This window comes from Phyllobates terribilis, unplaced genomic scaffold (assembly GCF_046119375.1).
Source record: "Phyllobates terribilis strain yellow unplaced genomic scaffold, ASM4611937v1 Scaffold_236__1_contigs__length_3049075, whole genome shotgun sequence".
Lineage (NCBI taxonomy): Eukaryota > Metazoa > Chordata > Amphibia > Anura > Dendrobatidae > Phyllobates > Phyllobates terribilis.
In genome coordinates this window covers 2,092,182-2,119,708 of record NW_027362996.1, presented here as the reverse complement: position 1 = coordinate 2,119,708, position 27,527 = coordinate 2,092,182, and the positions used below count along the sequence as shown (strand labels likewise).

The 27,527-nt window shown below is 44.2% G+C and overlaps 13 non-coding genes across 13 annotated transcripts; all 13 read right to left on the bottom strand.

Moving 5' to 3' along the window:
• Positions 1-522: 522 nt before the first annotated feature.
• Positions 523-713, bottom strand: LOC141215790 (U2 spliceosomal RNA). Its single transcript, XR_012284843.1, has one exon. It is a non-coding gene; the product is annotated as a U2 spliceosomal RNA (small nuclear RNA).
• A 1,118-nt stretch (positions 714-1,831) lies between these two features.
• On the bottom strand, positions 1,832-2,022 carry LOC141215788 (U2 spliceosomal RNA). The gene has a single exon (XR_012284841.1). It is a non-coding gene; the product is annotated as a U2 spliceosomal RNA (small nuclear RNA).
• A 1,115-nt stretch (positions 2,023-3,137) lies between these two features.
• Positions 3,138-3,328, bottom strand: LOC141215787 (U2 spliceosomal RNA). The gene has a single exon (XR_012284840.1). It is a non-coding gene; the product is annotated as a U2 spliceosomal RNA (small nuclear RNA).
• Positions 3,329-4,443: 1,115 nt separating this feature from the next.
• LOC141215786 (U2 spliceosomal RNA) lies at positions 4,444-4,634 on the bottom strand. Its single transcript, XR_012284839.1, has one exon. It is a non-coding gene; the product is annotated as a U2 spliceosomal RNA (small nuclear RNA).
• Positions 4,635-5,749: 1,115 nt separating this feature from the next.
• Positions 5,750-5,940, bottom strand: LOC141215785 (U2 spliceosomal RNA). The gene has a single exon (XR_012284838.1). It is a non-coding gene; the product is annotated as a U2 spliceosomal RNA (small nuclear RNA).
• A 1,115-nt stretch (positions 5,941-7,055) lies between these two features.
• On the bottom strand, positions 7,056-7,246 carry LOC141215784 (U2 spliceosomal RNA). The gene has a single exon (XR_012284837.1). It is a non-coding gene; the product is annotated as a U2 spliceosomal RNA (small nuclear RNA).
• A 1,115-nt stretch (positions 7,247-8,361) lies between these two features.
• Positions 8,362-8,550, bottom strand: LOC141216781 (U2 spliceosomal RNA). Its single transcript, XR_012285791.1, has one exon. It is a non-coding gene; the product is annotated as a U2 spliceosomal RNA (small nuclear RNA).
• A 6,606-nt stretch (positions 8,551-15,156) lies between these two features.
• Positions 15,157-15,347, bottom strand: LOC141215782 (U2 spliceosomal RNA). Its single transcript, XR_012284835.1, has one exon. It is a non-coding gene; the product is annotated as a U2 spliceosomal RNA (small nuclear RNA).
• A 1,116-nt stretch (positions 15,348-16,463) lies between these two features.
• On the bottom strand, positions 16,464-16,654 carry LOC141215781 (U2 spliceosomal RNA). The gene has a single exon (XR_012284834.1). It is a non-coding gene; the product is annotated as a U2 spliceosomal RNA (small nuclear RNA).
• Positions 16,655-17,769: 1,115 nt separating this feature from the next.
• On the bottom strand, positions 17,770-17,960 carry LOC141215780 (U2 spliceosomal RNA). Its single transcript, XR_012284833.1, has one exon. It is a non-coding gene; the product is annotated as a U2 spliceosomal RNA (small nuclear RNA).
• A 1,115-nt stretch (positions 17,961-19,075) lies between these two features.
• LOC141215779 (U2 spliceosomal RNA) lies at positions 19,076-19,266 on the bottom strand. Its single transcript, XR_012284832.1, has one exon. It is a non-coding gene; the product is annotated as a U2 spliceosomal RNA (small nuclear RNA).
• A 1,115-nt stretch (positions 19,267-20,381) lies between these two features.
• LOC141215778 (U2 spliceosomal RNA) lies at positions 20,382-20,572 on the bottom strand. The gene has a single exon (XR_012284831.1). It is a non-coding gene; the product is annotated as a U2 spliceosomal RNA (small nuclear RNA).
• Positions 20,573-21,687: 1,115 nt separating this feature from the next.
• Positions 21,688-21,877, bottom strand: LOC141216816 (U2 spliceosomal RNA). Its single transcript, XR_012285814.1, has one exon. It is a non-coding gene; the product is annotated as a U2 spliceosomal RNA (small nuclear RNA).
• Between the last annotated feature and the right edge of the window lie 5,650 nt (positions 21,878-27,527).

Genomic DNA, 27,527 nt, shown 5'->3' with positions numbered 1-27,527 from the left:
AAAGAAGTCAGTGTTCCAGCAGAAGGAGACAACGTTTCAGAAAAGGCATTGTAGCAAACCAAAAAAGAAATTTTAAGCGCAGCAGAGTAACCAGCGCACATACCTGTTAGCTCAGGTGAGTTTAAAAGGCTGCTGTTGATAACAAGGGCATTTGCTAAATAGATGGTGTGTGTGCAACAATATACTGAAAGGTCAATTATATTGTGCAGCTTATCTCACCACCTGTAGTTATTTAGGTGAAAGCTCCAAAATGCTTGCCTAATATGTCTGTTTATCCAAAAGGAAGTAAAAAGGGAGAGCTAGAAAGATAGCATTGCATCACATTACATGGCAATGCAATGCACAGTTGCTGAAGTTGAACCAAAATGAGCTTGTAATCTGGCTTCTGCAACTTTGAACATGAAAAATCCAATGAGGAGAAGAAAAGCAAAGCCAAAGAGTATATCCCCAAATCCGACAAACAACAAAATGAACAAAAAACATTGAATTCAATTCTTTCTGATTTTAGAAACTGCATTAAAGAAGGGGTGCACCGGTCCTGGAGATACTGCAATACCAGGTCAATGCGTGGAGTGGACAGAGCAAGCTCTTTTTCCATCTCCCTGTTCTAAAAATCCATTTAATATATGGTCCCCAGATAGGGGACGTATCAGATATTAAACTGATAAGAACAGATACTACACTTGATCTTAGCCAAAAGGCCGAGAAGCGATAACCAGAATTGGTTTCAAACTACGGAGCCACCCAAGGATCCTGAAAAGTCCATTTGTGGAGATGAGCTCCTGGACTCCCGTTAAGAAGACATGTTGTCAACCTCTAGATCCCTTACATGCCTGCACTTTTCGGCTTGCTGCTGCTGCAATCCACGCGTTTTAGATCTGCATAACTCCACCTCTTTAAACACAGCACCTTCACCCCCTGCTGTTCCCACCCGCCTCAACACCGTTGGAAGGGAGGAGAACCAATTAAGGCGGGGGGTGGGGTGGAACGAGCAGCTGTCTACCCTTAGCAGGAGGGCTCCTGATTACATACCTCTCCTGCTGCTGCTGCTGCTGCTGGCTGTCCAGCAGCAGACTGAAGGTGGCTGCTGCTGTGCACAGGTATATAAAGGCTCAGAGCCTATTATGACACGCGCAGCCAGCGTTCCATTGCCACATTCCATCTACTGCAGGCAGGATACCTGGCTGGCTGAATGTCGCTGAGAAGCTCACAGAGACCGCCATAAGCAACAGTTTAACAGAATGCCACAGACTAATCAACCAAACTTTTTGGGTTGGGTTCTCTTTTATAGTCTGCAGGCATTAAATGAAAGAAGTCAGTGTTCCAACAGAAGGAGACAACGTTTCAGAAAAGGCATTGTAGCAAACCAAAAAAGAAATTTTAAGCGCAGCAGAGTAACCAGCGCACATACCTGTTAGCTCAGGTGAGTTTAAAAGGCTGCTGTTGATAACAAGGGCATTTGCTAAATAGATGGTGTGTGTGCAACAATATACTGAAAGGTCAATTATATTGTGCAGCTTATCTCCCCACCTGTAGTTATTTAGGTGAAAGCTCCAAAATGCTTGCCTAATATGTCTGTTTATCCAAAAGGAAGTAAAAAGGGAGAGCTAGAAAGATAGCATTGCATCACATTACATGGCAATGCAATGCACAGTTGCTGAAGTTGAACCAAAATGAGCTTGTAATCTGGCTTCTGCAACTTTGAACATGAAAAATCCAATGAGGAGAAGAAAAGCAAAGCCAAAGAGTCCATCCCCAAATCCGACAAACAAGCAAAATGAACAAAAAACATTGAATTCAATTCATTCTGATTTTAGAAACTGCATTAAAGAAGGGGTGCACCGGTCCTGGAGATACTGCAATACCAGGTCAATGCGTGGAGTGGACAGAGCAAGCTCTTTTTCCATCTCCCTGTTCTAAAAATCCATTTAATATATGGTCCCCAGATAGGGGACGTATCAGATATTAAACTGATAAGAACAGATACTACACTTGATCTTAGCCAAAAGGCCGAGAAGCGATAACCAGAATTGGTTTCAAACTACGGAGCCACCCAAGGATCCTGAAAAGTCCATTTGTGGAGATGAGCTCCTGGACTCCCGTTAAGAAGACATGTTGTCAACCTCTAGATCCCTTACATGCCTGCACTTTTCGGCTTGCTGCTGCTGCAATCCACGCGTTTTAGATCTGCATAACTCCACCTCTTTAAACACAGCACCTTCACCCCCTGCTGTTCCCACCCGCCTCAACACCGTTGGAAGGGAGGAGAACCAATTAAGGCGGGGGGTGGGGTGGAACGAGCAGCTGTCTACCCTTAGCAGGAGGGCTCCTGATTACATACCTCTCCTGCTGCTGCTGCTGCTGGCTGTCCAGCAGCAGACTGAAGGTGGCTGCTGCTGTGCACAGGTATATAAAGGCTCAGAGCCTATTATGACACGCGCAGCCAGCGTTCCATTGCCACATTCCATCTACTGCAGGCAGGATACCTGGCTGGCTGAATGTCGCTGAGAAGCTCACAGAGACCGCCATAAGCAACAGTTTAACAGAATGCCACAGACTAATCAACCAAACTTTTTGGGTTGGGTTCTCTTTTATAGTCTGCAGGCATTAAATGAAAGAAGTCAGTGTTCCAGCAGAAGGAGACAACGTTTCAGAAAAGGCATTGTAGCAAACCAAAAAAGAAATTTTAAGCGCAGCAGAGTAACCAGCGCACATACCTGTTAGCTCAGGTGAGTTTAAAAGGCTGCTGTTGATGACAAGGGCATTTGCTAAATAGATGGTGTGTGTGCAACAATATACTGAAAGGTCAATTATATTGTGCAGCTTATCTCACCACCTGTAGTTATTTAGGTGAAAGCTCCAAAATGCTTGCCTAATATGTCTGTTTATCCAAAAGGAAGTAAAAAGGGAGAGCTAGAAAGATAGCATTGCATCACATTACATGGCAATGCAATGCACAGTTGCTGAAGTTGAACCAAAATGAGCTTGTAATCTGGCTTCTGCAACTTTGAACATGAAAAATCCAATGAGGAGAAGAAAAGCAAAGCCAAAGAGTCCATCCCCAAATCCGACAAACAAGCAAAATGAACAAAAAACATTGAATTCAATTCATTCTGATTTTAGAAACTGCATTAAAGAAGGGGTGCACCGGTCCTGGAGATACTGCAATACCAGGTCAATGCGTGGAGTGGACAGAGCAAGCTCTTTTTCCATCTCCCTGTTCTAAAAATCCATTTAATATATGGTCCCCAGATAGGGGACGTATCAGATATTAAACTGATAAGAACAGATACTACACTTGATCTTAGCCAAAAGGCCGAGAAGCGATAACCAGAATTGGTTTCAAACTACGGAGCTACCCAAGGATCCTGAAAAGTCCATTTGTGGAGATGAGCTCCTGGACTCCCGTTAAGAAGACATGTTGTCAACCTCTAGATCCCTTACATGCCTGCACTTTTCGGCTTGCTGCTGCTGCAATCCACGCGTTTTAGATCTGCATAACTCCACCTCTTTAAACACAGCACCTTCACCCCCTGCTGTTCCCACCCGCCTCAACACCGTTGGAAGGGAGGAGAACCAATTAAGGCGGGGGGTGGGGTGGAACGAGCAGCTGTCTACCCTTAGCAGGAGGGCTCCTGATTACATACCTCTCCTGCTGCTGCTGCTGCTGGCTGTCCAGCAGCAGACTGAAGGTGGCTGCTGCTGTGCACAGGTATATAAAGGCTCAGAGCCTATTATGACACGCGCAGCCAGCGTTCCATTGCCACATTCCATCTACTGCAGGCAGGATACCTGGCTGGCTGAATGTCGCTGAGAAGCTCACAGAGACCGCCATAAGCAACAGTTTAACAGAATGCCACAGACTAATCAACCAAACTTTTTGGGTTGGGTTCTCTTTTATAGTCTGCAGGCATTAAATGAAAGAAGTCAGTGTTCCAGCAGAAGGAGACAATGTTTCAGAAAAGGCATTGTAGCAAACCAAAAAAGAAATTTTAAGCGCAGCAGAGTAACCAGCGCACATACCTGTTAGCTCAGGTGAGTTTAAAAGGCTGCTGTTGATAACAAGGGCATTTGCTAAATAGATGGTGTGTGTGCAACAATATACTGAAAGGTCAATTATATTGTGCAGCTTATCTCACCACCTGTAGTTATTTAGGTGAAAGCTCCAAAATGCTTGCCTAATATGTCTGTTTATCCAAAAGGAAGTAAAAAGGGAGAGCTAGAAAGATAGCATTGCATCACATTACATGGCAATGCAATGCACAGTTGCTGAAGTTGAACCAAAATGAGCTTGTAATCTGGCTTCTGCAACTTTGAACATGAAAAATCCAATGAGGAGAAGAAAAGCAAAGCCAAAGAGTCCATCCCCAAATCCGACAAACAAGCAAAATGAACAAAAAACATTGAATTCAATTCTTTCTGATTTTAGAAACTGCATTAAAGAAGGGGTGCACCGGTCCTGGAGATACTGCAATACCAGGTCAATGCGTGGAGTGGACAGAGCAAGCTCTTTTTCCATCTCCCTGTTCTAAAAATCCATTTAATATATGGTCCCCAGATAGGGGACGTATCAGATATTAAACTGATAAGAACAGATACTACACTTGATCTTAGCCAAAAGGCCGAGAAGCGATAACCAGAATTGGTTTCAAACTACGGAGCCACCCAAGGATCCTGAAAAGTCCATTTGTGGAGATGAGCTCCTGGACTCCCGTTAAGAAGACATGTTGTCAACCTCTAGATCCCTTACATGCCTGCACTTTTCGGCTTGCTGCTGCTGCAATCCACGCGTTTTAGATCTGCATAACTCCACCTCTTTAAACACAGCACCTTCACCCCCTGCTGTTCCCACCCGCCTCAACACCGTTGGAAGGGAGGAGAACCAATTAAGGCGGGGGGTGGGGTGGAACGAGCAGCTGTCTACCCTTAGCAGGAGGGCTCCTGATTACATACCTCTCCTGCTGCTGCTTCTGCTGGCTGTCCAGCAGCAGACTGAAGGTGGCTGCTGCTGTGCACAGGTATATAAAGGCTCAGAGCCTATTATGACACGCGCAGCCAGCGTTCCATTGCCACATTCCATCTACTGCAGGCAGGATACCTGGCTGGCTGAATGTCGCTGAGAAGCTCACAGAGACCGCCATAAGCAACAGTTTAACAGAATACCACAGACTAATCAACCAAACTTTTTGGGTTGGGTTCTCTTTTATAGTCTGCAGGCATTAAATGAAAGAAGTCAGTGTTCCAGCAGAAGGAGACAACGTTTCAGAAAAGGCATTGTAGCAAACCAAAAAAGAAATTTTAAGCGCAGCAGAGTAACCAGCGCACATACCTGTTAGCTCAGGTGAGTTTAAAAGGCTGCTGTTGATAACAAGGGCATTTGCTAAATAGATGGTGTGTGTGCAACAATATACTGAAAGGTCAATTATATTGTGCAGCTTATCTCACCACCTGTAGTTATTTAGGTAAAAGCTCCAAAATGCTTGCCTAATATGTCTGTTTATCCAAAAGGAAGTAAAAAGGGAGAGCTAGAAAGATAGCATTGCATCACATTACATGGCAATGCAATGCACAGTTGCTGAAGTTGAACCAAAATGAGCTTGTAATCTGGCTTCTGCAACTTTGAACATGAAAAATCCAATGAGGAGAAGAAAAGCAAAGCCAAAGAGTCCATCCCCAAATCCGACAAACAAGCAAAATGAACAAAAAACATTGAATTCAATTCTTTCTGATTTTAGAAACTGCATTAAAGAAGGGGTGCACCGGTCCTGGAGATACTGCAATACCAGGTCAATGCGTGGAGTGGACAGAGCAAGCTCTTTTTCCATCTCCCTGTTCTAAAAATCCATTTAATATATGGTCCCCAGATAGGGGACGTATCAGATATTAAACTGATAAGAACAGATACTACACTTGATCTTAGCCAAAAGGCCGAGAAGCGATAACCAGAATTGGTTTCAAACTACGGAGCCACCCAAGGATCCTGAAAAGTCCATTTGTGGAGATGAGCTCCTGGACTCCCGTTAAGAAGAAATGTTGTCAACCTCTAGATCCCTTACATGCCTGCACTTTTCGGCTTGCTGCTGCTGCAATCCACGCGTTTTAGATCTGCATAACTCCACCTCTTTAAACACAGCACCTTCACCCCCTGCTGTTCCCACCCGCCTCAACACCGTTGGAAGGGAGGAGAACCAATTAAGGCGGGGGGTGGGGTGGAACGAGCAGCTGTCTACCCTTAGCAGGAGAGCTCCTGATTACATACCTCTCCTGCTGCTGCTGCTGCTGGCTGTCCAGCAGCAGACTGAAGGTGGCTGCTGCTGTGCACAGGTATATAAAGGCTCAGAGCCTATTATGACACGCGCAGCCAGCGTTCCATTGCCACATTCCATCTACTGCAGGCAGGATACCTGGCTGGCTGAATGTCGCTGAGAAGCTCACAGAGACCGCCATAAGCAACAGTTTAACAGAATGCCACAGACTAATCAACCAAACTTTTTGGGTTGGGTTCTCTTTTATAGTCTGCAGGCATTAAATGAAAGAAGTCAGTGTTCCAGCAGAAGGAGACAACGTTTCAGAAAAGGCATTGTAGCAAACCAAAAAAGAAATTTTAAGCGCAGCAGAGTAACCAGCGCACATACCTGTTAGCTCAGGTGAGTTTAAAAGGCTGCTGTTGATAACAAGGGCATTTGCTAAATAGATGGTGTGTGTGCAACAATATACTGAAAGGTCAATTATATTGTGCAGCTTATCTCACCACCTGTAGTTATTTAGGTGAAAGCTCCAAAATGCTTGCCTAATATGTCTGTTTATCCAAAAGGAAGTAAAAAGGGAGAGCTAGAAAGATAGCATTGCATCACATTACATGGCAATGCAATGCACAGTTGCTGAAGTTGAACCAAAATGAGCTTGTAATCTGGCTTCTGCAACTTTGAACATGAAAAATCCAATGAGGAGAAGAAAAGCAAAGCCAAAGAGTCCATCCCCAAATCCGACAAACAAGCAAAATGAACAAAAAACATTGAATTCAATTCTTTCTGATTTTAGAAACTGCATTAAAGAAGGGGTGCACCGGTCCTGGAGATACTGCAATACCAGGTCAATGCGTGGAGTGGACAGAGCAAGCTCTTTTTCCATCTCCCTGTTCTAAAAATCCATTTAATATATGGTCCCCAGATAGGGGACGTATCAGATATTAAACTGATAAGAACAGATACTACACTTGATCTTAGCCAAAAGGCCGAGAAGCGATAACCAGAATTGGTTTCAAACTACGGAGCCACCCAAGGATCCTGAAAAGTCCATTTGTGGAGATGAGCTCCTGGACTCCTGTTAAGAAGACATGTTGTCAACCTCTAGATCCCTTACATGCCTGCACTTTTCGGCTTGCTGCTGCTGCAATCCACGCGTTTTAGATCTGCATAACTCCACCTCTTTAAACACAGCACCTTCACCCCCTGCTGTTCCCACCCGCCTCAACACCGTTGGAAGGGAGGAGAACCAATTAAGGCGGGGGGTGGGGTGGAACGAGCAGCTGTCTACCCTTAGCAGGAGGGCTCCTGATTACATACCTCTCCTGCTGCTGCTGCTGCTGGCTGTCCAGCAGCAGACTGAAGGTGGCTGCTGCTGTGCACAGGTATATAAAGGCTCAGAGCCTATTATGACACGCGCAGCCAGCGTTCCATTGCCACATTCCATCTACTGCAGGCAGGATACCTGGCTGGCTGAATGTCGCTGAGAAGCTCACAGAGACCGCCATAAGCAACAGTTTAACAGAATGCCACAGACTAATCAACCAAACTTTTTGGGTTGGGTTCTCTTTTATAGTCTGCAGGCATTAAATGAAAGAAGTCAGTGTTCCAGCAGAAGGAGACTGCGTTTCAGAAAAGGCATTGTAGCAAATCAAAAAAGAAATTTTAAGCGCAGCAGAGTAACCAGCGCACATACCTGTTAGCTCAGGTGAGTTTAAAAGGCTGCTGTTGATAACAAGGGCATTTGCTAAATAGATGGTGTGTGTGCAACAATATACTGAAAGGTCAATTATATTGTGCAGCTTATCTCACCACCTGTAGTTATTTAGGTGAAAGCTCCAAAATGCTTGCCTAATATGTCTGTTTATCCAAAAGGAAGTAAAAAGGGAGATCTAGAAAGATAGCATTGCATCACATTACATGGCAATGCAATGCACAGTTGCTGAAGTTGAACCAAAATGAGCTTGTAATCTGGCTTCTGCAACTTTGAACATGAAAAATCCAATGAGGAGAAGAAAAGCAAAGCCAAAGAGTCCATCCCCAAATCCGACAAACAAGCAAAATGAACAAAAAACATTGAATTCAATTCTTTCTGATTTTAGAAACTGCATTACAGAAGGGGTGCACCGGTCCTGGAGATACTGCAATACCAGGTCAATGCGTGGAGTGGACAGAGCAAGCTCTTTTTCCATCTCCCTGTTCTAAAAATCCATTTAATATATGGTCCCCAGATAGGGGACGTATCAGATATTAAACTGATAAGAACAGATAAGGTTTCAACGCAATTTTATTGATTCAAAAGTATATTTACAAAGGTTTTAAAAAAGAACATTTATAACATTACAATAAAATGATAAAACATGATAATAATCAATTCAAGTTTTTTGTATAAAACACAATTTACCATCATAAAACCATTGTAACAATTAAGAAAATCATAATTACAGATGTACTTGGGTTTATTTAATTACCACTAATTGTGTTCCATAATTGTACACACCACATAGAAGCCGCTTCTTTTGCTCCATACAGTTTTTTATCTCTGAGATAGTAAATATACATTTCACTTAAAGCAATTTTTATACAGTCTGTTGAATCAATATGATCATGTGTGAAGAGTAAAATATTTCTAACTTTCCACATGGCATTTTTAAAGCAATTAATAATAATCCAGGCAACTCGGAATTGTTTAATATTTGGACACTTAAAAAGACCATAAAAGACATAAAAGTGATTAAAATCTTTCAGGCCACATGCCCATTTTAAAAGTGGGCCTACCTTTCTCCAAACCTCCTGTGCAAAATGACAATTCCAAAAGAGATGCAATACAGACTCACTTTCCCCGCATATATCTCTTGGACATTTGGCTCTCGCCACCAGCCCCCGCCTATGTTGAAACTCACGGGTAGGGAGGCACTGGTGGACGATAGCCCAGGCAAGGTCCTTGTGTACATTTGCAAGATATTTCCCATACACATTTCGCCACACCGTTTTGGACCTTGCCTGTGAAAAATTGGAGACAGGAATTGTGTCCTCAGAGTGTCTGCAAGCAATAGATACCTTCCTTTGGTCCCCCAATATATCAGGCTCCAATTCCTGGAGACCTAAAAGTCTGACCGTTTTCTCAAGTATCACATACTGTTTAGGTGGGCACAGGAGCACAGGAGAACTTAAAGGTAGGCTAAACCACCTTTTAAAAATCATTCCTGCTGCATATTTTAAAAAATAACTAAAAATGCCATCAGATTTAAAAACCTTAAAACAAAAGCAGAAATACTTTATATGGAAAAAGGTAAAAAAATTGGGTACATCTTTACCTCCATTAGATTTACATTTGTACATCAGATCTCTTTTTAACTTTTCCATTTTTGAACCCCATAAAAACATAAAAACAATTCTTGTTACTTTCTTGATTTGTAAATTGGAAGGGGGAAACACCATTGCAATATACAACATAATGGGAATTAAAACGGCTTTAATAATTAAAATTTTACCTTCCATACTAAGGTTCCTTAAATTCCACAATGAGATCTTTATTTCTATTTTATCCATTGCAGAGTCCCAGTTAGGGTCCCCCTCATTGGCTTGGTTAAAAATAATTCCTAAAATTTTTATGTGATTTTTCTGTATCACTATCCCAGGGGTCAAAGAGGAGTCCCATCCCCCCACATTAAAACAGTCACATTTATCTATATTTAATTTAAAACCTGAGGCTTCACAGAAAAATTGTGTGTTTCTCAATACCCTCCTCAGAGATGTGGAATCTGGACATAGTATGGTAACATCATCCATGTAACTTAGGGCTTTAAGTTGCATACCCCTACTTCCGGGAATAGGTACCCCTTTAATTACTTTATCTTTTCTCAGTATGGTTAATAGTGGTTCCATAACACAGATAAAGAGCAGTGGTGAGAGAGGGCACCCTTGTTTCACCCCTGATAATAGAGGAACCCCCTTCGTTAAAAACCCATTTACAGAAATTTGACTAAAACAAGAATGATATAAAAGCATAATGCGGGTTAAAATTTTCTCTGGAAATGCCATTTTTTTAAGAACCATAAAAAGAAATTCATGCGATACCCTGTCAAAAGCTTTTTCAAAGTCTAAGGATAAAATAGCAAGGTTTTGACTTCTCTCTTTTGAATACCATATGGTATCCCTAATTATGTTGAGGGACTCAGCTATGGTTCTTCCGGGAACACCACATACCTGGTTAGGGTGAATTAATTTGGCTATAAAGGGTTTTAAACGGACTGCAATAAGTTTAGCTAAAATTTTATAATCAAGGTTTAAAAGCGTAATAGGCCGCCAGTTTTTAAGTTGGCTCCTATCCCCTTTTTTATATATTAAAGATACCAGACCTCTCCTCCAAGATGGGGGTAATTTATTAGTATTAAAAGCTTCTTTAAACAATAAAAACATATCGTTCTTTAAAATTCCCCAAAAAGTCAGATAAAACTCAATCGGTAGACCGTCTTCCCCAGGGGCTTTCCCACTGGAGAAACTTTTAAAAATCTGTAAAAGTTCCTCACTGGTGAGATCCCTAGATAAAACACCCTGGTCTAAAATATCTAACTTAAAATCAAGGGAATTAATAGCATACTCTAAAAAGGATGGATCTATAACTTTAGTGTTAAAAAGAAGTTGATAAAAATTAAAAGCTTTTCCTAACATACCCTTAATATCATTTTCACCTTCAAGATTTAGGATTGCGTCCCTCCTCCCCATTACCTTTTTGAAGAAGAATCGGGAGCATTTCTCTCCTTCCTCCAGGTGCTGTACATGGGAGTTAAAAATTATTTGTTTTCCTTTTTCATTAAGAGCATTTTTTATTTCAGACTTAAGATTTGCAATATCATCATCCACATCAATACCAACTTCTTTTAGTTTAAAGAGTACTTGTAATCTCATATTAAAAACATAAAACCACTGCTTTTTCTTTTTTGCTTTCATTTTCCCTGCCTTAATAAAAAATAATTTAATCTTAGGTTTAATGCTCTCCCACCAATCCAGCATCGAGGCGCGGGGGTCTCTCTTTGATTGCCAGCACTGGTAGGCCTGCACAAACCTCTTTTGAATATCAATATCCTCTAGGAGAGTTGTATTTAATCTCCATGGGCCTCTTGAGGTATTTTGTTCCCCTGCTAACTCTAAAAACACAGATAAAACTTTATGATCAGAGAATAAATTAGATAAAAGAAAACATTTACAAGGTTTAAAGGCAGTAGAAGCAAATATGAAATCAATTCTAGAAGAAACTCTTCCATTGGACCATGTAACACCTGGATCCGCCGGCAAGAGTTCCTTCCAGCAGTCCTGTAATCTAAAATCATCAATTAAACTTTTCAACAAATAGGAGGTACGGTCTTTACGATTCACATCCCCACCCTGCCGGGATTCCCCATCACGTAAACAATTAAAATCTCCTCCCACTAGCAGGGGGGTTGACCCAACACAAAATAATGGCAATATTTCAAGTAAATCCGCCCTTTCCTGCTTCCCAGGAGGAGCGTACACATTTAATAAACGTAAAGAAAGTCCATTAAAAACAAGATGTATTAAAATAGCTCTGCCAGGTATAATTTCAGTCACAGATTGAATGATGGTAGAATGTCCACGGCAAAGTAGTCCAACTCCGGCAGCACGACAGTCATTAGCACCGGACCACACAGAAGCGCCCAGTTTCCAGTCTTCTTTTAAGTCCTTATAATTTAAATTACTCTGTATACCACATTCTTGTAGAAAGCAGAAATCAAAGTCCAATGTCTCTAAATAAGAAAATAAAGCAGCCCTACGTGTAGGGCTCTTTAGGGACCTCACATTTAGTGAGGAGATTTTAAGAGGAACAGACATTAAGAAGAATCAGGATCTGAAGATGGGAAGAAGTCAATACACGGCACCTCCTCCTCCGCATCTCCAGGGGTCAGGATTTGTTTAATATTACCGGGATCTGAAGCAGGCAAAAAAGCATCATCCACTTTTGGCTCCTCATCTGGACCTCGACATCCGTGTTTTCTTTGGATATCAGGTTGCTTTACGTCCTCCCGTTGCCTTTTCAGAGGCTGGGAGCTGTCCATCTTTTCCAAGTCCTGTGCATCTGCAGTCCTCATGGCGTTCTGGTCTATGGAACGGGTGTCATCCCTCTGGGTCGTCTTGTCCTCTGGTCTGGTCACGGAACTACTGCGACTTCTGGTTCGAGGACCAGGGCTCGACTGGGTCTTAGCCGGGTCCTTTTTACTTCGCGCCCTAGAGGTCTCTCTTTCCGACACACTGGTTGATCGATTAAGGAGCGTACCCTTTTTGCCCTTACCCAAGATCACCGATGATGGTGTGGCGAATCTGGGTGCTTGCTTAATCGGGGTACTAGAGGTCTCCTCAGTTCCACATAATGCCGGTGGTGCATTCATGCTGGATGAGGACCCTTCCTCTTGACTCTGAGATACGGCAACATCTAGAGCCAGAACATCGATCAATTCCACAGAGAGAGAACCCTCGGTTAATCTTATGGAACCCCTACGACCGTCCTTCTGTGGAACTACCAGCGGGCCCTCTGGCGGAGCCGTTGAAGGATTTGGTCCGGACCCGTCAGCGTGCGCCAACCCAGGTCCAGGGGCAGGTGTAGTAATACTCCCTCCGAAGTATTCTTGGATAGTCAGTTGACCTGACTTAAACATGTCATATGTTTTTGACTTTTTGCTCGGACAATTCCTGAAGGCGTGACCTGCCTTCCCACATAGGTTACATACGATCTCAGAGTCACACGTAGCGGAGGTGTGCCCACTCTTACCGCACTTGTTGCAAAAGACTACATGAGCCCTTGTACAATTTTCTCGTGTATGCCCATATTCATGACAATTCCGGCATTGAAGGGGCATTCCTGGGTAGCGTAGGAATCCCCTGACATTACCAATGGCAAAATTAGCAGGCGGGTGGTGAAGACCACCAATGCCGCTCTGATCTGGATGGAACTTCACCAGGTATTTCCTCTTCCCATTCCAGAAGCGCTGGGAGTTGAGGATATCATGTGAGAAGCGCACTGACTTGCAGTAACGCTTCAAAAAGGTTTCGATATCGCCCTCAGAGACGAATGGGCTGTACATGAAGATCACCAAGGGTACTTCTTCTTCACCGTACAGGAAGTCAAAGCTCAGCCCGTTCAGTCTCTCATCGTCCTTGTCCGCAACCATCAGTGCTGCATGGATATTATCACAGCATGATTTAGCCATAAAGGAAATGGTATATCGCCCACGGAATTCCTGATCGTAAAGACACAGGATCTTATCTCGCTCCAGGTGGAAGAACCCAAAAAGAATCTCATGCACGATGTACTGCAGATTCTTCTCATGGCGCTGGCATTCATCCACCATGATTCTAATGGACTGTCGCAGTGGAGTCTCCCCCACCGCAAATCCAAAAGAAAAAGGCATTTTCGGCCCTCAGGGACTAAGCCCTCCCCCAACAGTAACAAGGGAATGAATCCCACAAAAGCAGGAACAAACCCAAGACCGAGGGAGGGGTACCCCAAGAACTTACACAGCCCACTAAGCGATAAAGCTCAGCAAAGGAAAACGCCCTTATTTCCTCGGGTCGCCCCGAAGACAAGACGCGATCGCTCCCCGTTGTCCGGGGACTAAGCCGACCTGCCAATAGCTGCAAGGGGGTGAAGCTCCCTCAGTTAAGAGAGAGCGATACCCCAAGGCCAACAAGTCGGGTACCCCAAGCACCTCCTAGCCGAGACCAAGGCAGCAACCGTTAGATCACTGCACCTGATCCTAGCCAAAAGGCCGAGAAGCGATAACCAGAATTGGTTTCAAACTACGGAGCCACCCAAGGATCCTGAAAAGTCCATTTGTGGAGATGAGCTCCTGGACTCCCGTTAAGAAGACATGTTGTCAACCTCTAGATCCCTTACATGCCTGCACTTTTCGGCTTGCTGCTGCTGCAATCCACGCGTTTTAGATCTGCATAACTCCACCTCTTTAAACACAGCACCTTCACCCCCTGCTGTTCCCACCCGCCTCAACACCGTTGGAAGGGAGGAGAACCAATTAAGGCGGGGGGTGGGGTGGAACGAGCAGCTGTCTACCCTTAGCAGGAGGGCTCCTGATTACATACCTCTCCTGCTGCTGCTGCTGCTGGCTGTCCAGCAGCAGACTGAAGGTGGCTGCTGCTGTGCACAGGTATATAAAGGCTCAGAGCCTATTATGACACGCGCAGCCAGCGTTCCATTGCCACATTCCATCTACTGCAGGCAGGATACCTGGCTGGCTGAATGTCGCTGAGAAGCTCACAGAGACCGCCATAAGCAACAGTTTAACAGAATGCCACAGACTAATCAACCAAACTTTTTGGGTTGGGTTCTCTTTTATAGTCTGCAGGCATTAAATGAAAGAAGTCAGTGTTCCAGCAGAAGGAGACAACGTTTCAGAAAAGGCATTGTAGCAAACCAAAAAAGAAATTTTAAGCGCAGCAGAGTAACCAGCGCACATACCTGTTAGCTCAGGTGAGTTTAAAAGGCTGCTGTTGATAACAAGGGCATTTGCTAAATAGATGGTGTGTGTGCAACAATATACTGAAAGGTCAATTATATTGTGCAGCTTATCTCACCACCTGTAGTTATTTAGGTGAAAGCTCCAAAATGCTTGCCTAATATGTCTGTTTATCCAAAAGGAAGTAAAAAGGGAGAGCTAGAAAGATAGCATTGCATCACATTACATGGCAATGCAATGCACAGTTGCTGAAGTTGAACCAAAATGAGCTTGTAATCTGGCTTCTGCAACTTTGAACATGAAAAATCCAATGAGGAGAAGAAAAGCAAAGCCAAAGAGTCCATCCCCAAATCCGACAAACAAGCAAAATGAACAAAAAACATTGAATTCAATTCTTTCTGATTTTAGAAACTGCATTAAAGAAGGGGTGCACCGGTCCTGGAGATACTGCAATACCAGGTCAATGCGTGGAGTGGACAGAGCAAGCTCTTTTTCCATCTCCCTGTTCTAAAAATCCATTTAATATATGGTCCCCAGATAGGGGACGTATCAGATATTAAACTGATAAGAACAGATACTACACTTGATCTTAGCCAAAAGGCCGAGAAGCGATAACCAGAATTGGTTTCAAACTACGGAGCCACCCAAGGATCCTGAAAAGTCCATTTGTGGAGATGAGCTCCTGGACTCCCGTTAAGAAGACATGTTGTCAACCTCTAGATCCCTTACATGCCTGCACTTTTCGGCTTGCTGCTGCTGCAATCCACGCGTTTTAGATCTGCATAACTCCACCTCTTTAAACACAGCACCTTCACCCCCTGCTGTTCCCACCCGCCTCAACACCGTTGGAAGGGAGGAGAACCAATTAAGGCGGGGGGTGGGGTGGAACGAGCAGCTGTCTACCCTTAGCAGGAGGGCTCCTGATTACATACCTCTCCTGCTGCTGCTGCTGCTGGCTGTCCAGCAGCAGACTGAAGGTGGCTGCTGCTGTGCACAGGTATATAAAGGCTCAGAGCCTATTATGACACGCGCAGCCAGCGTTCCATTGCCACATTCCATCTACTGCAGGCAGGATACCTGGCTGGCTGAATGTCGCTGAGAAGCTCACAGAGACCGCCATAAGCAACAGTTTAACAGAATGCCACAGACTAATCAACCAAACTTTTTGGGTTGGGTTCTCTTTTATAGTCTGCAGGCATTAAATGAAAGAAGTCAGTGTTCCAGCAGAAGGAGACAACGTTTCAGAAAAGGCATTGTAGCAAACCAAAAAAAGAAATTTTAAGCGCAGCAGAGTAACCAGCGCACATACCTGTTAGCTCAGGTGAGTTTAAAAGGCTGCTGTTGATAACAAGGGCATTTGCTAAATAGATGGTGTGTGTGCAACAATATACTGAAAGGTCAATTATATTGTGCAGCTTATCTCACCACCTGTAGTTATTTAGGTGAAAGCTCCAAAATGCTTGCCTAATATGTCTGTTTATCCAAAAGGAAGTAAAAAGGGAGAGCTAGAAAGATAGCATTGCATCACATTACATGGCAATGCAATGCACAGTTGCTGAAGTTGAACCAAAATGAGCTTGTAATCTGGCTTCTGCAACTTTGAACATGAAAAATCCAATGAGGAGAAGAAAAGCAAAGCCAAAGAGTCCATCCCCAAATCCGACAAACAAGCAAAATGAACAAAAAACATTGAATTCAATTCTTTCTGATTTTAGAAACTGCATTAAAGAAGGGGTGCACCGGTCCTGGAGATACTGCAATACCAGGTCAATGCGTGGAGTGGACAGAGCAAGCTCTTTTTCCATCTCCCTGTTCTAAAAATCCATTTAATATATGGTCCCCAGATAGGGGACGTATCAGATATTAAACTGATAAGAACAGATACTACACTTGATCTTAGCCAAAAGGCCGAGAAGCGATAACCAGAATTGGTTTCAAACTACGGAGCCACCCAAGGATCCTGAAAAGTCCATTTGTGGAGATGAGCTCCTGGACTCCCGTTAAGAAGACATGTTGTCAACCTCTAGATCCCTTACATGCCTGCACTTTTCGGCTTGCTGCTGCTGCAATCCACGCGTTTTAGATCTGCATAACTCCACCTCTTTAAACACAGCACCTTCACCCCCTGCTGTTCCCACCCGCCTCAACACCGTTGGAAGGGAGGAGAACCAATTAAGGCGGGGGGTGGGGTGGAACGAGCAGCTGTCTACCCTTAGCAGGAGGGCTCCTGATTACATACCTCTCCTGCTGCTGCTGCTGCTGGCTGTCCAGCAGCAGACTGAAGGTGGCTGCTGCTGTGCACAGGTATATAAAGGCTCAGAGCCTATTATGACACGCGCAGCCAGCGTTCCATTGCCACATTCCATCTACTGCAGGCAGGATACCTGGCTGGCTGAATGTCGCTGAGAAGCTCACAGAGACCGCCATAAGCAACAGTTTAACAGAATGCCACAGACTAATCAACCAAACTTTTTGGGTTGGGTTCTCTTTTATAGTCTGCAGGCATTAAATGAAAGAAGTCAGTGTTCCAGCAGAAGGAGACAACGTTTCAGAAAAGGCATTGTAGCAAACCAAAAAAGAAATTTTAAGCGCAGCAGAGTAACCAGCGCACATACCTGTTAGCTCAGGTGAGTTTAAAAGGCTGCTGTTGATAACAAGGGCATTTGCTAAATAGATGGTGTGTGTGCAACAATATACTGAAAGGTCAATTATATTGTGCAGCTTATCTCACCACCTGTAGTTATTTAGGTGAAAGCTCCAAAATGCTTGCCTAATATGTCTGTTTATCCAAAAGGAAGTAAAAAGGGAGAGCTAGAAAGATAGCATTGCATCACATTACATGGCAATGCAATGCACAGTTGCTGAAGTTGAACCAAAATGAGCTTGTAATCTGGCTTCTGCAACTTTGAACATGAAAAATCCAATGAGGAGAAGAAAAGCAAAGCCAAAGAGTCCATCCCAAAATCCGACAAACAAGCAAAATGAACAAAAAACATTGAATTCAATTCTTTCTGATTTTAGAAACTGCATTAAAGAAGGGGTGCACCGGTCCTGGAGATACTGCAATACCAGGTCAATGCGTGGAGTGGACAGAGCAAGCTCTTTTTCCATCTCCCTGTTCTAAAAATCCATTTAATATATGGTCCCCAGATAGGGGACGTATCAGATATTAAACTGATAAGAACAGATACTACACTTGATCTTAGCCAAAAGGCCGAGAAGCGATAACCAGAATTGGTTTCAAACTACGGAGCCACCCAAGGATCCTGAAAAGTCCATTTGTGGAGATGAGCTCCTGGACTCCCGTTAAGAAGACATGTTGTCAACCTCTAGATCCCTTACATGCCTGCACTTTTCGGCTTGCTGCTGCTGCAATCCACGCGTTTTAGATCTGCATAACTCCACCTCTTTAAACACAGCACCTTCACCCCCTGCTGTTCCCACCCGCCTCAACACCGTTGGAAGGGAGGAGAACCAATTAAGGCAGGGGGTGGGGTGGAACGAGCAGCTGTCTACCCTTAGCAGGAGGGCTCCTGATTACATACCTCTCCTGCTGCTGCTGCTGCTGGCTGTCCAGCAGCAGACTGAAGGTGGCTGCTGCTGTGCACAGGTATATAAAGGCTCAGAGCCTATTATGACACGCGCAGCCAGCGTTCCATTGCCACATTCCATCTACTGCAGGCAGGATACCTGGCTGGCTGAATGTCGCTGAGAAGCTCACAGAGACCGCCATAAGCAACAGTTTAACAGAATGCCACAGACTAATCAACCAAACTTTTTGGGTTGGGTTCTCTTTTATAGTCTGCAGGCATTAAATGAAAGAAGTCAGTGTTCCAGCAGAAGGAGACAACGTTTCAGAAAAGGCATTGTAGCAAACCAAAAAAGAAATTTTAAGCGCAGCAGAGTAACCAGCGCACATACCTGTTAGCTCAGGTGAGTTTAAAAGGCTGCTGTTGATAACAAGGGCATTTGCTAAATAGATGGTGTGTGTGCAACAATATACTGAAAGGTCAATTATATTGAGCAGCTTATCTCACCACCTGTAGTTATTTAGGTGAAAGCTCCAAAATGCTTGCCTAATATGTCTGTTTATCCAAAAGGAAGTAAAAAGGGAGAGCTAGAAAGATAGCATTGCATCACATTACATGGCAATGCAATGCACAGTTGCTGAAGTTGAACCAAAATGAGCTTGTAATCTGGATTCTGCAACTTTGAACATGAAAAATCCAATGAGGAGAAGAAAAGCAAAGCCAAAGAGTCCATCCCCAAATCCGACAAACAAGCAAAATGAACAAAAAACATTGAATTCAATTCTTTCTGATTTTAGAAACTGCATTAAAGAAGGGGTGCACCGGTCCTGGAGATACTGCAATACCAGGTCAATGCGTGGAGTGGACAGAGCAAGCTCTTTTTCCATCTCCCTGTTCTAAAAATCCATTTAATATATGGTCCCCAGATAGGGGACGTATCAGATATTAAACTGATAAGAACAGATACTACACTTGATCTTAGCCAAAAGGCCGAGAAGCGATAACCAGAATTGGTTTCAAACTACGGAGCCACCCAAGGATCCTGAAAAGTCCATTTGTGGAGATGAGCTCCTGGACTCCCGTTAAGAAGACATGTTGTCAACCTCTAGATCCCTTACATGCCTGCACTTTTCGGCTTGCTGCTGCTGCAATCCACGCGTTTTAGATCTGCATAACTCCACCTCTTTAAACACAGCACCTTCACCCCCTGCTGTTCCCACCCGCCTCAACACCGTTGGAAGGGAGGAGAACCAATTAAGGCGGGGGGTGGGGTGGAACGAGCAGCTGTCTACCCTTAGCAGGAGGGCTCCTGATTACATACCTCTCCTGCTGCTGCTGCTGCTGGCTGTCCAGCAGCAGACTGAAGGTGGCTGCTGCTGTGCACAGGTATATAAAGGCTCAGAGCCTATTATGACACGCGCAGCCAGCGTTCCATTGCCACATTCCATCTACTGCAGGCAGGATACCTGGCTGGCTGAATGTCGCTGAGAAGCTCACAGAGACCGCCATAAGCAACAGTTTAACAGAATGCCACAGACTAATCAACCAAACTTTTTGGGTTGGGTTCTCTTTTATAGTCTGCAGGCATTAAATGAAAGAAGTCAGTGTTCCAGCAGAAGGAGACAACGTTTCAGAAAAGGCATTGTAGCAAACCAAAAAAGAAATTTTAAGCGCAGCAGAGTAACCAGCGCACATACCTGTTAGCTCAGGTGAGTTTAAAAGGCTGCTGTTGATAACAAGGGCATTTGCTAAATAGATGGTGTGTGTGCAACAATATACTGAAAGGTCAATTATATTGTGCAGCTTATCTCACCACCTGTAGTTATTTAGGTGAAAGCTCCAAAATGCTTGCCTAATATGTCTGTTTATCCAAAAGGAAGTAAAAAGGGAGAGCTAGAAAGATAGCATTGCATCACATTACATGGCAATGCAATGCACAGTTGCTGAAGTTGAACCAAAATGAGCTTGTAATCTGGCTTCTGCAACTTTGAACATGAAAAATCCAATGAGGAGAAGAAAAGCAAAGCCAAAGAGTCCATCCCCAAATCCGACAAACAAGCAAAATGAACAAAAAACATTGAATTCAATTCTTTCTGATTTTAGAAACTGCATTAAAGAAGGGGTGCACCGGTCCTGGAGATACTGCAATACCAGGTCAATGCGTGGAGTGGACAGAGCAAGCTCTTTTTCCATCTCCCTGTTCTAAAAATCCATTTAATATATGGTCCCCAGATAGGGGACGTATCAGATATTAAACTGATAAGAACAGATACTACACTTGATCTTAGCCAAAAGGCCGAGAAGCGATAACCAGAATTGGTTTCAAACTACGGAGCCACCCAAGGATCCTGAAAAGTCCATTTGTGGAGATGAGCTCCTGGACTCCCGTTAAGAAGACATGTTGTCAACCTCTAGATCCCTTACATGCCTGCACTTTTCGGCTTGCTGCTGCTGCAATCCACGCGTTTTAGATCTGCATAACTCCACCTCTTTAAACACAGCACCTTCACCCCCTGCTGTTCCCACCCGCCTCAACACCGTTGGAAGGGAGGAGAACCAATTAAGGCGGGGGGTGGGGTGGAACGAGCAGCTGTCTACCCTTAGCAGGAGGGCTCCTGATTACATACCTCTCCTGCTGCTGCTGCTGCTGGCTGTCCAGCAGCAGACTGAAGGTGGCTGCTGCTGTGCACAGGTATATAAAGGCTCAGAGCCTATTATGACACGCGCAGCCAGCGTTCCATTGCCACATTCCATCTACTGCAGGCAGGATACCTGGCTGGCTGAATGTCGCTGAGAAGCTCACAGAGACCGCCATAAGCAACAGTTTAACAGAATGCCACAGACTAATCAACCAAACTTTTTGGGTTGGGTTCTCTTTTATAGTCTGCAGGCATTAAATGAAAGAAGTCAGTGTTCCAGCAGAAGGAGACAACGTTTCAGAAAAGGCATTGTAGCAAACCAAAAAAGAAATTTTAAGCGCAGCAGAGTAACCAGCGCACATACCTGTTAGCTCAGGTGAGTTTAAAAGGCTGCTGTTGATAACAAGGGCATTTGCTAAATAGATGGTGTGTGTGCAACAATATACTGAAAGGTCAATTATATTGTGCAGCTTATCTCACCACCTGTAGTTATTTAGGTGAAAGCTCCAAAATGCTTGCCTAATATGTCTGTTTATCCAAAAGGAAGTAAAAAGGGAGAGCTAGAAAGATAGCATTGCATCACATTACATGGCAATGCAATGCACAGTTGCTGAAGTTGAACCAAAATGAGCTTGTACTCTGGCTTCTGCAACTTTGAACATGAAAAATCCAATGAGGAGAAGAAAAGCAAAGCCAAAGAGTCCATCCCAAAATCCGACAAACAAGCAAAATGAACAAAAAACATTGAATTCAATTCTTTCTGATTTTAGAAACTGCATTAAAGAAGGGGTGCACCGGTCCTGGAGATACTGCAATACCAGGTCAATGCGTGGAGTGGACAGAGCAAGCTCTTTTTCCATCTCCCTGTTCTAAAAATCCATTTAATATATGGTCCCCAGATAGGGGACGTATCAGATATTAAACTGATAAGAACAGATCAGGTTTCAACATATTTTATTATGTGCGTAAAAGATGGTTTACAATCAAAAACAGCAACACAAATACATTATTAAAACACAGAATTCCACCCATAAAAACCCCATATACGATTAGCATCCCTCCTCCCAATACATTTGACATCCCTCAAGTAATAAATATACATCTGACTAAAAGCAATTTTAAGACAATCCTTCACAGAAATAGCATCACGTTTAAAAAGTAAAATATTGCGTGCCTTCCAAAGGGCGTCTTTAAAACAGTTAATCATACACCAACATATACAATACTGTTGAGGGGTCGGACATTTAAAAAGGCCATATAAAACATATTCATGGTTAAAATCTCTTAAACCGCAAGTCCATTTTAAAAGAATCCCAACTTTGTGCCAAAGTTCCTGTGCAAACGGGCAATTCCACATAAGGTGCAAGGTGGTTTCGTCATTAACACATGAGTCTCTGGGGCATTTGGCTCTGGCCACCAGGCCTCTCCTGTGTTGAAACTCTCTGGTGGGGAGGCACTGGTGGACCACCATCCATGCGATGTCCTTATGTCCATTTGCTAAAAATTTTCCGAAGACATTCTTCCAAACTTGCTTCGACCTCTCTTCTGAGAAATTTACTATGGGGGTCACATCTTCATTCCTCCTCAGAAAAGATAAAAGCTTCTTGCGGTCTTTAAAAATGTCCATTTTAAAATCACCAAGGCTATAAAATCGAACAGTCTTTTCTAAGATTGCTTGGTGTTTGGGGGGGCATAGTAAAACAGGGGAATTCAACGACAACTTAAACCATCTTTTAAAAATCATCCCACAAGTATATTTTAAAAAATAACTTAGCGCACTATTACCATTAAAATGTTTGAAACAAAAGCAGAAATAATTTAAATACAAATAAATATGTAAGTCGGGGACATCCCTTCCGCCGTTCATTTTATTCTTCCTCATTATTTCTCGCCTTAATTTTTCCATTTTGGAGTTCCATAAAAACATAAAGATCATCCTAGTCATTTTTTTAATTAAAACATCAGAGGGGGGGTACACCATAGCTATATACAGTATGAGGGGTAACAACACTGATTTTATAATTAAAATTTTCCCCTCCATTGTTAGGGACCTCAAACCCCAAAATGATATTTTCTTTGACATTTTTTCTATGACATTCTCCCAGCTTTGAGTTCCCACATTCTCCTCGTTAAAAACAACTCCAAGAATTTTTACATTGTCTCGTTTTATAGTGAGCTGCGGGAGTTGGGCGGTGTCCCAGGATCCCAAAGTCAGACATTCAGATTTATTTAAATTAAGTTTAAACCCGGATGCCTGGGAAAAAAATTCAATGCGCAACACCGCCCTCCGGAGGGAAGCAGGGTCCACGCACACAACCGTCACGTCATCCATGTAGCCAAAGACTCTCACATCACTGCCACCTCCGCCAGGAACAGGAACCCCTCTAATCACTTTGTCTTTCCTTATTGCGCTCAGCAGGGGCTCCATGGCACAGATGAACAGGATGGGCGACAAGGGGCATCCCTGCTTCACTCCGGACTCAAGGGGAACTCCATCTGTTAAAAAGCCATTAAGAGAAATTTGACTAAAACAATTTTTATATAAAATCTTAATACAATTTAAAAGCATATTAGGGATACCCATTCTTTTTAAAACTCTAAAAAGAAATCTATGAGAGACTCTATCGAAAGCTTTTTCAAAATCTAGGGCTAAAAGAGCTACATTTTGACCCCGGTCTCTGGAATACCAAATTACATCCCTTAATACGTTTAAAACCTCTGAAATACTTCTGCCTGGTACACTACAAACCTGCTCAGGCTGGATTAGTTTGGCAATGACATTCCTGAGCCGGTTTGCAACCACCTTAGCAAGTACCTTGTAATCGACGTTTAGGAGAGTTATGGGTCTCCAATTCGCTAGAGCACTGCGATCACCTTTTTTATATATCAAAGACACCACTCCTCTCCTCCACGAAAATGGCAACTGTTCACAAATAAAAACTTCTTTAAAAAGCATAAAAAGGTCCTCTTTTAAAATGTCCCAAAAAGTAAGATAAAAATCTACAGGTAGTCCGTCACACCCAGGTGCTTTGCCCTTAGAGAAACTTTTAAAAACATAAAATAATTCCTCTAAAACAATATCGCGTTCTAAAAACTCCTGGTCTGTAAAATTTAACTTAAAATCGAGATCATTAAGAGCATCAGATAAAAAGGACCCATCTATACACTTTTTACTAAAAAGATGCTTATAAAAGTTAAAAGTAGCATTCAACATTCCCTGCATAGATGTTTCACCCTCTAGATTTGTGATCACTTCTCTTTTATCCATGACTTTTTTGAAGAAGAAGCGAGAGCACTTCTCCCCCTCCTCCAAGTGCTGCACTCTAGAGTTAAAAATAATCTCTTTCCCCTTTGTGTCTATGCAGTTCTGAATTTCAGTTTTTAGGCTAGCAATATCATCTCCCACCTCCACCCCTAGCTCTTTGAATTTAAAAAGTGTTTGTAGTTTGGTGTTAAGATCACTAAAACATCTTTTTTTCTCTCTAGCTTTACGTCTCCCTGCTTTTATAAAAAACATTCTGACTTTTTTTTTCAAATTTTCCCACCAGGTTACCATAGGGGCATCAGAAGGTTTTTGTCGCCGCCAGGCTTGATAGGCTTTACCAAAGTCTTGTCGAATCAGAGGGTCCTCCAGCAGGTAAGTACTTAGACGCCAGAGGCCCCTGTTGACCCTCTGTTCATCCCGGTATTCTAGGTGCACCTCCAAGCCCTTATGGTCAGAAAATATATTTGATGTTAAAACACATTTTACAGGGTTAAAATCATCTGATAGGAAAATAAAATCGATCCTGGAGGACACCCCTCTTCCGGACCACGTATAACCAGGGTCCGTCGGCAGGAGTGACCTCCACGCATCGCATAATTTAAAATCAGTTATAAAATCTTTCAATAGATGACATGACTTATCCAATTTGCGTAAAGGGTCACCCCCCGCTCGTTGTTCACTAGCACAAAGACAATTAAAATCACCCCCTACGATCAGGGGAGATGACCCAGTACAGTACAATGGCAATATCCCAAATAAATTAATTCTCTCTTGCTTATCAGGGGAAGCATAAACATTCATTACACGTAGGGTAAAACCATTAAATTTAAAATGCACTAAAACCACTCTGCCTGGTACTATTTCTGTGACAGTATTTATAGCAATATTTCTCCCACGACAGAGGAAGCCCACCCCCGCTGACTTGTTGTCATTGGAGCCAGACCAGATGGAGGGCCCCAGTCTCCAATCTGTCTTGATGTCATTATAATTTAGTGCATGTTGTATCCCGCATTCCTGTAATAAACATATGTCAAAGTCAGTGGTTTCTAAGTACTTAAATAGAGCAGCCCTACGAACTGGGCTCTTTAATGACCTCACATTCAGTGAGACAAGTCTTAATGTGGGCATTCATAGGTCAGGGTGGTGGATCTTCCATGAGGACACCTGACTCAAAGCCCTGTATGCCAAATTGCTCCAGGACATCCGGGCTAGAGGACCCAAATGACTCGATATTCTGTGAGCCGGCGGTTGCCCCCTCGTAGGTCACGGTTCCCAGCCACATTCCAGGAGACGCTGGGGCTTCGACATTCCGTCTCTTTTTCGGGGCAGACTCCACTAGGTCACTGGTGCAGTCCTCCTCTTCCTCCACCTCCTCCAGGGGGAGAGACTGGTCCATCAGGATAAGATCACCAACACAGATTCCCTGATGTTCGTCACCTAGAAGCAAAGCCCCCTCATCTGGCTGGCTAATCGCCCTGGAAGATCCTGAGGCCATCGCTGCGTGGTCCCCTGTAGCCAACCGCACAGGGGCACCACCCTCCAGCCCAACAGGATCGGTATCGGGAACCATCGACACGGAGGATACCCTCCCAGAAGGAGGACCCCTCCGCTCCGGTCCATGCGAGGTCCGCCCATCGTTAAGGGACTTCGATGCAGAGGCCGCCCCAGTGGGGCCTCCGGCTCCCTGCTCCATCCCAGCCTTCTCGCCCTTCGAACCGCCCTCCGACGCCGGCCCGCCAGTGAAGACCGGCGGGCGCATCGGCTCAGCTGCAGAAGATGCAGCTTCTGCGTAAGTCCTGGTCCTGGTCCTGTTGGGGCATCCTCGGAACATGTGCCCCGCCTCACCACAAAGATTGCATTTCCTCCCAGCGGGACAGTCCTTCATTAAATGTCCGTAACAGCTGCAATTATTGCAGCGGTCTACTTTCCTGCCCGTGCAGGACGTTTGGGTATGACCCATTTGTCCACAGTTCCTGCAACATACCGGCATTCCAGGGTAAAATAAGTAGCCTCTGCTCTTACCGATCACAAATGTTGAGGGAGGGTGTAGCATTCCTCCCACTCCGCTTGGGTCCCTCTTTAGACGGGCCATGTACCTCCTCTTGCCGCACCAGAAGCCTACCGCGTTCTTCACAGTGCCCAGGTATCTCAGATCATCACAATAACGGATAAGGTAGGTCGAGATGTCTGCAGCCTCCACAAAGGGGTTCGGGAAATGCACCACGATAGGGATCTCGTCATAGGCATACAAGAGACAAAAGGTTAGTCCATCCAATTCATCTAAGTAGTTTTTCTCATTTACCTTTTGTACGAGTTGGTGACAGCATCCCTGTCTCTTGAAGGTGATGGTGTAAGTCCCCTTGTACTCATTGTCCTGGAAGCAGAATATGTCTTCCCGCCGAAACTCCAGAACTCCAAGCAGAATCCTATGGCAGATGTAGTCCAAGTTCTTCTCCGTCCTCGATCCTGCTCCAACTTCAATCCTCACGGTGTTCCGCATCCGGGCATCACCCGATGAATATGTGAGCGTTGCCGGCATCCTTCACTCAGGAACGTACCGACTCTTCTCTCTGAAAGGCGCAAGCCTTCATGGGATCCCTTCCCGTTGCTCCCGGACTAATCCTTCCTCCCAATAGCAGCAGGGGGGTTAAGTCCCTCCGAAGAGGAACGATCCCCCCAGGCCGAGAGAAAGGGTACCAAGAGCACCTCACAGGCAAGACCACACAGGTAAACCTGATAGATCGTGCCAAAAGGCCGAGAAGCGATAACCAGAATTGGTTTCAAACTACGGAGCCACCCAAGGATCCTGAAAAGTCCATTTGTGGAGATGAGCTCCTGGACTCCCGTTAAGAAGACATGTTGTCAACCTCTAGATCCCTTACATGCCTGCACTTTTCGGCTTGCTGCTGCTGCAATCCACGCGTTTTAGATCTGCATAACTCCACCTCTTTAAACACAGCACCTTCACCCCCTGCTGTTCCCACCCGCCTCAACACCGTTGGAAGGGAGGAGAACCAATTAAGGCAGGGGGTGGGGTGGAACGAGCAGCTGTCTACCCTTAGCAGGAGGGCTCCTGATTACATACCTCTCCTGCTGCTGCTGCTGCTGGCTGTCCAGCAGCAGACTGAAGGTGGCTGCTGCTGTGCACAGGTATATAAAGGCTCAGAGCCTATTATGACACGCGCAGCCAGCGTTCCATTGCCACATTCCATCTACTGCAGGCAGGATACCTGGCTGGCTGAATGTCGCTGAGAAGCTCACAGAGACCGCCATAAGCAACAGTTTAACAGAATGCCACAGACTAATCAACCAAACTTTTTGGGTTGGGTTCTCTTTTATAGTCTGCAGGCATTAAATGA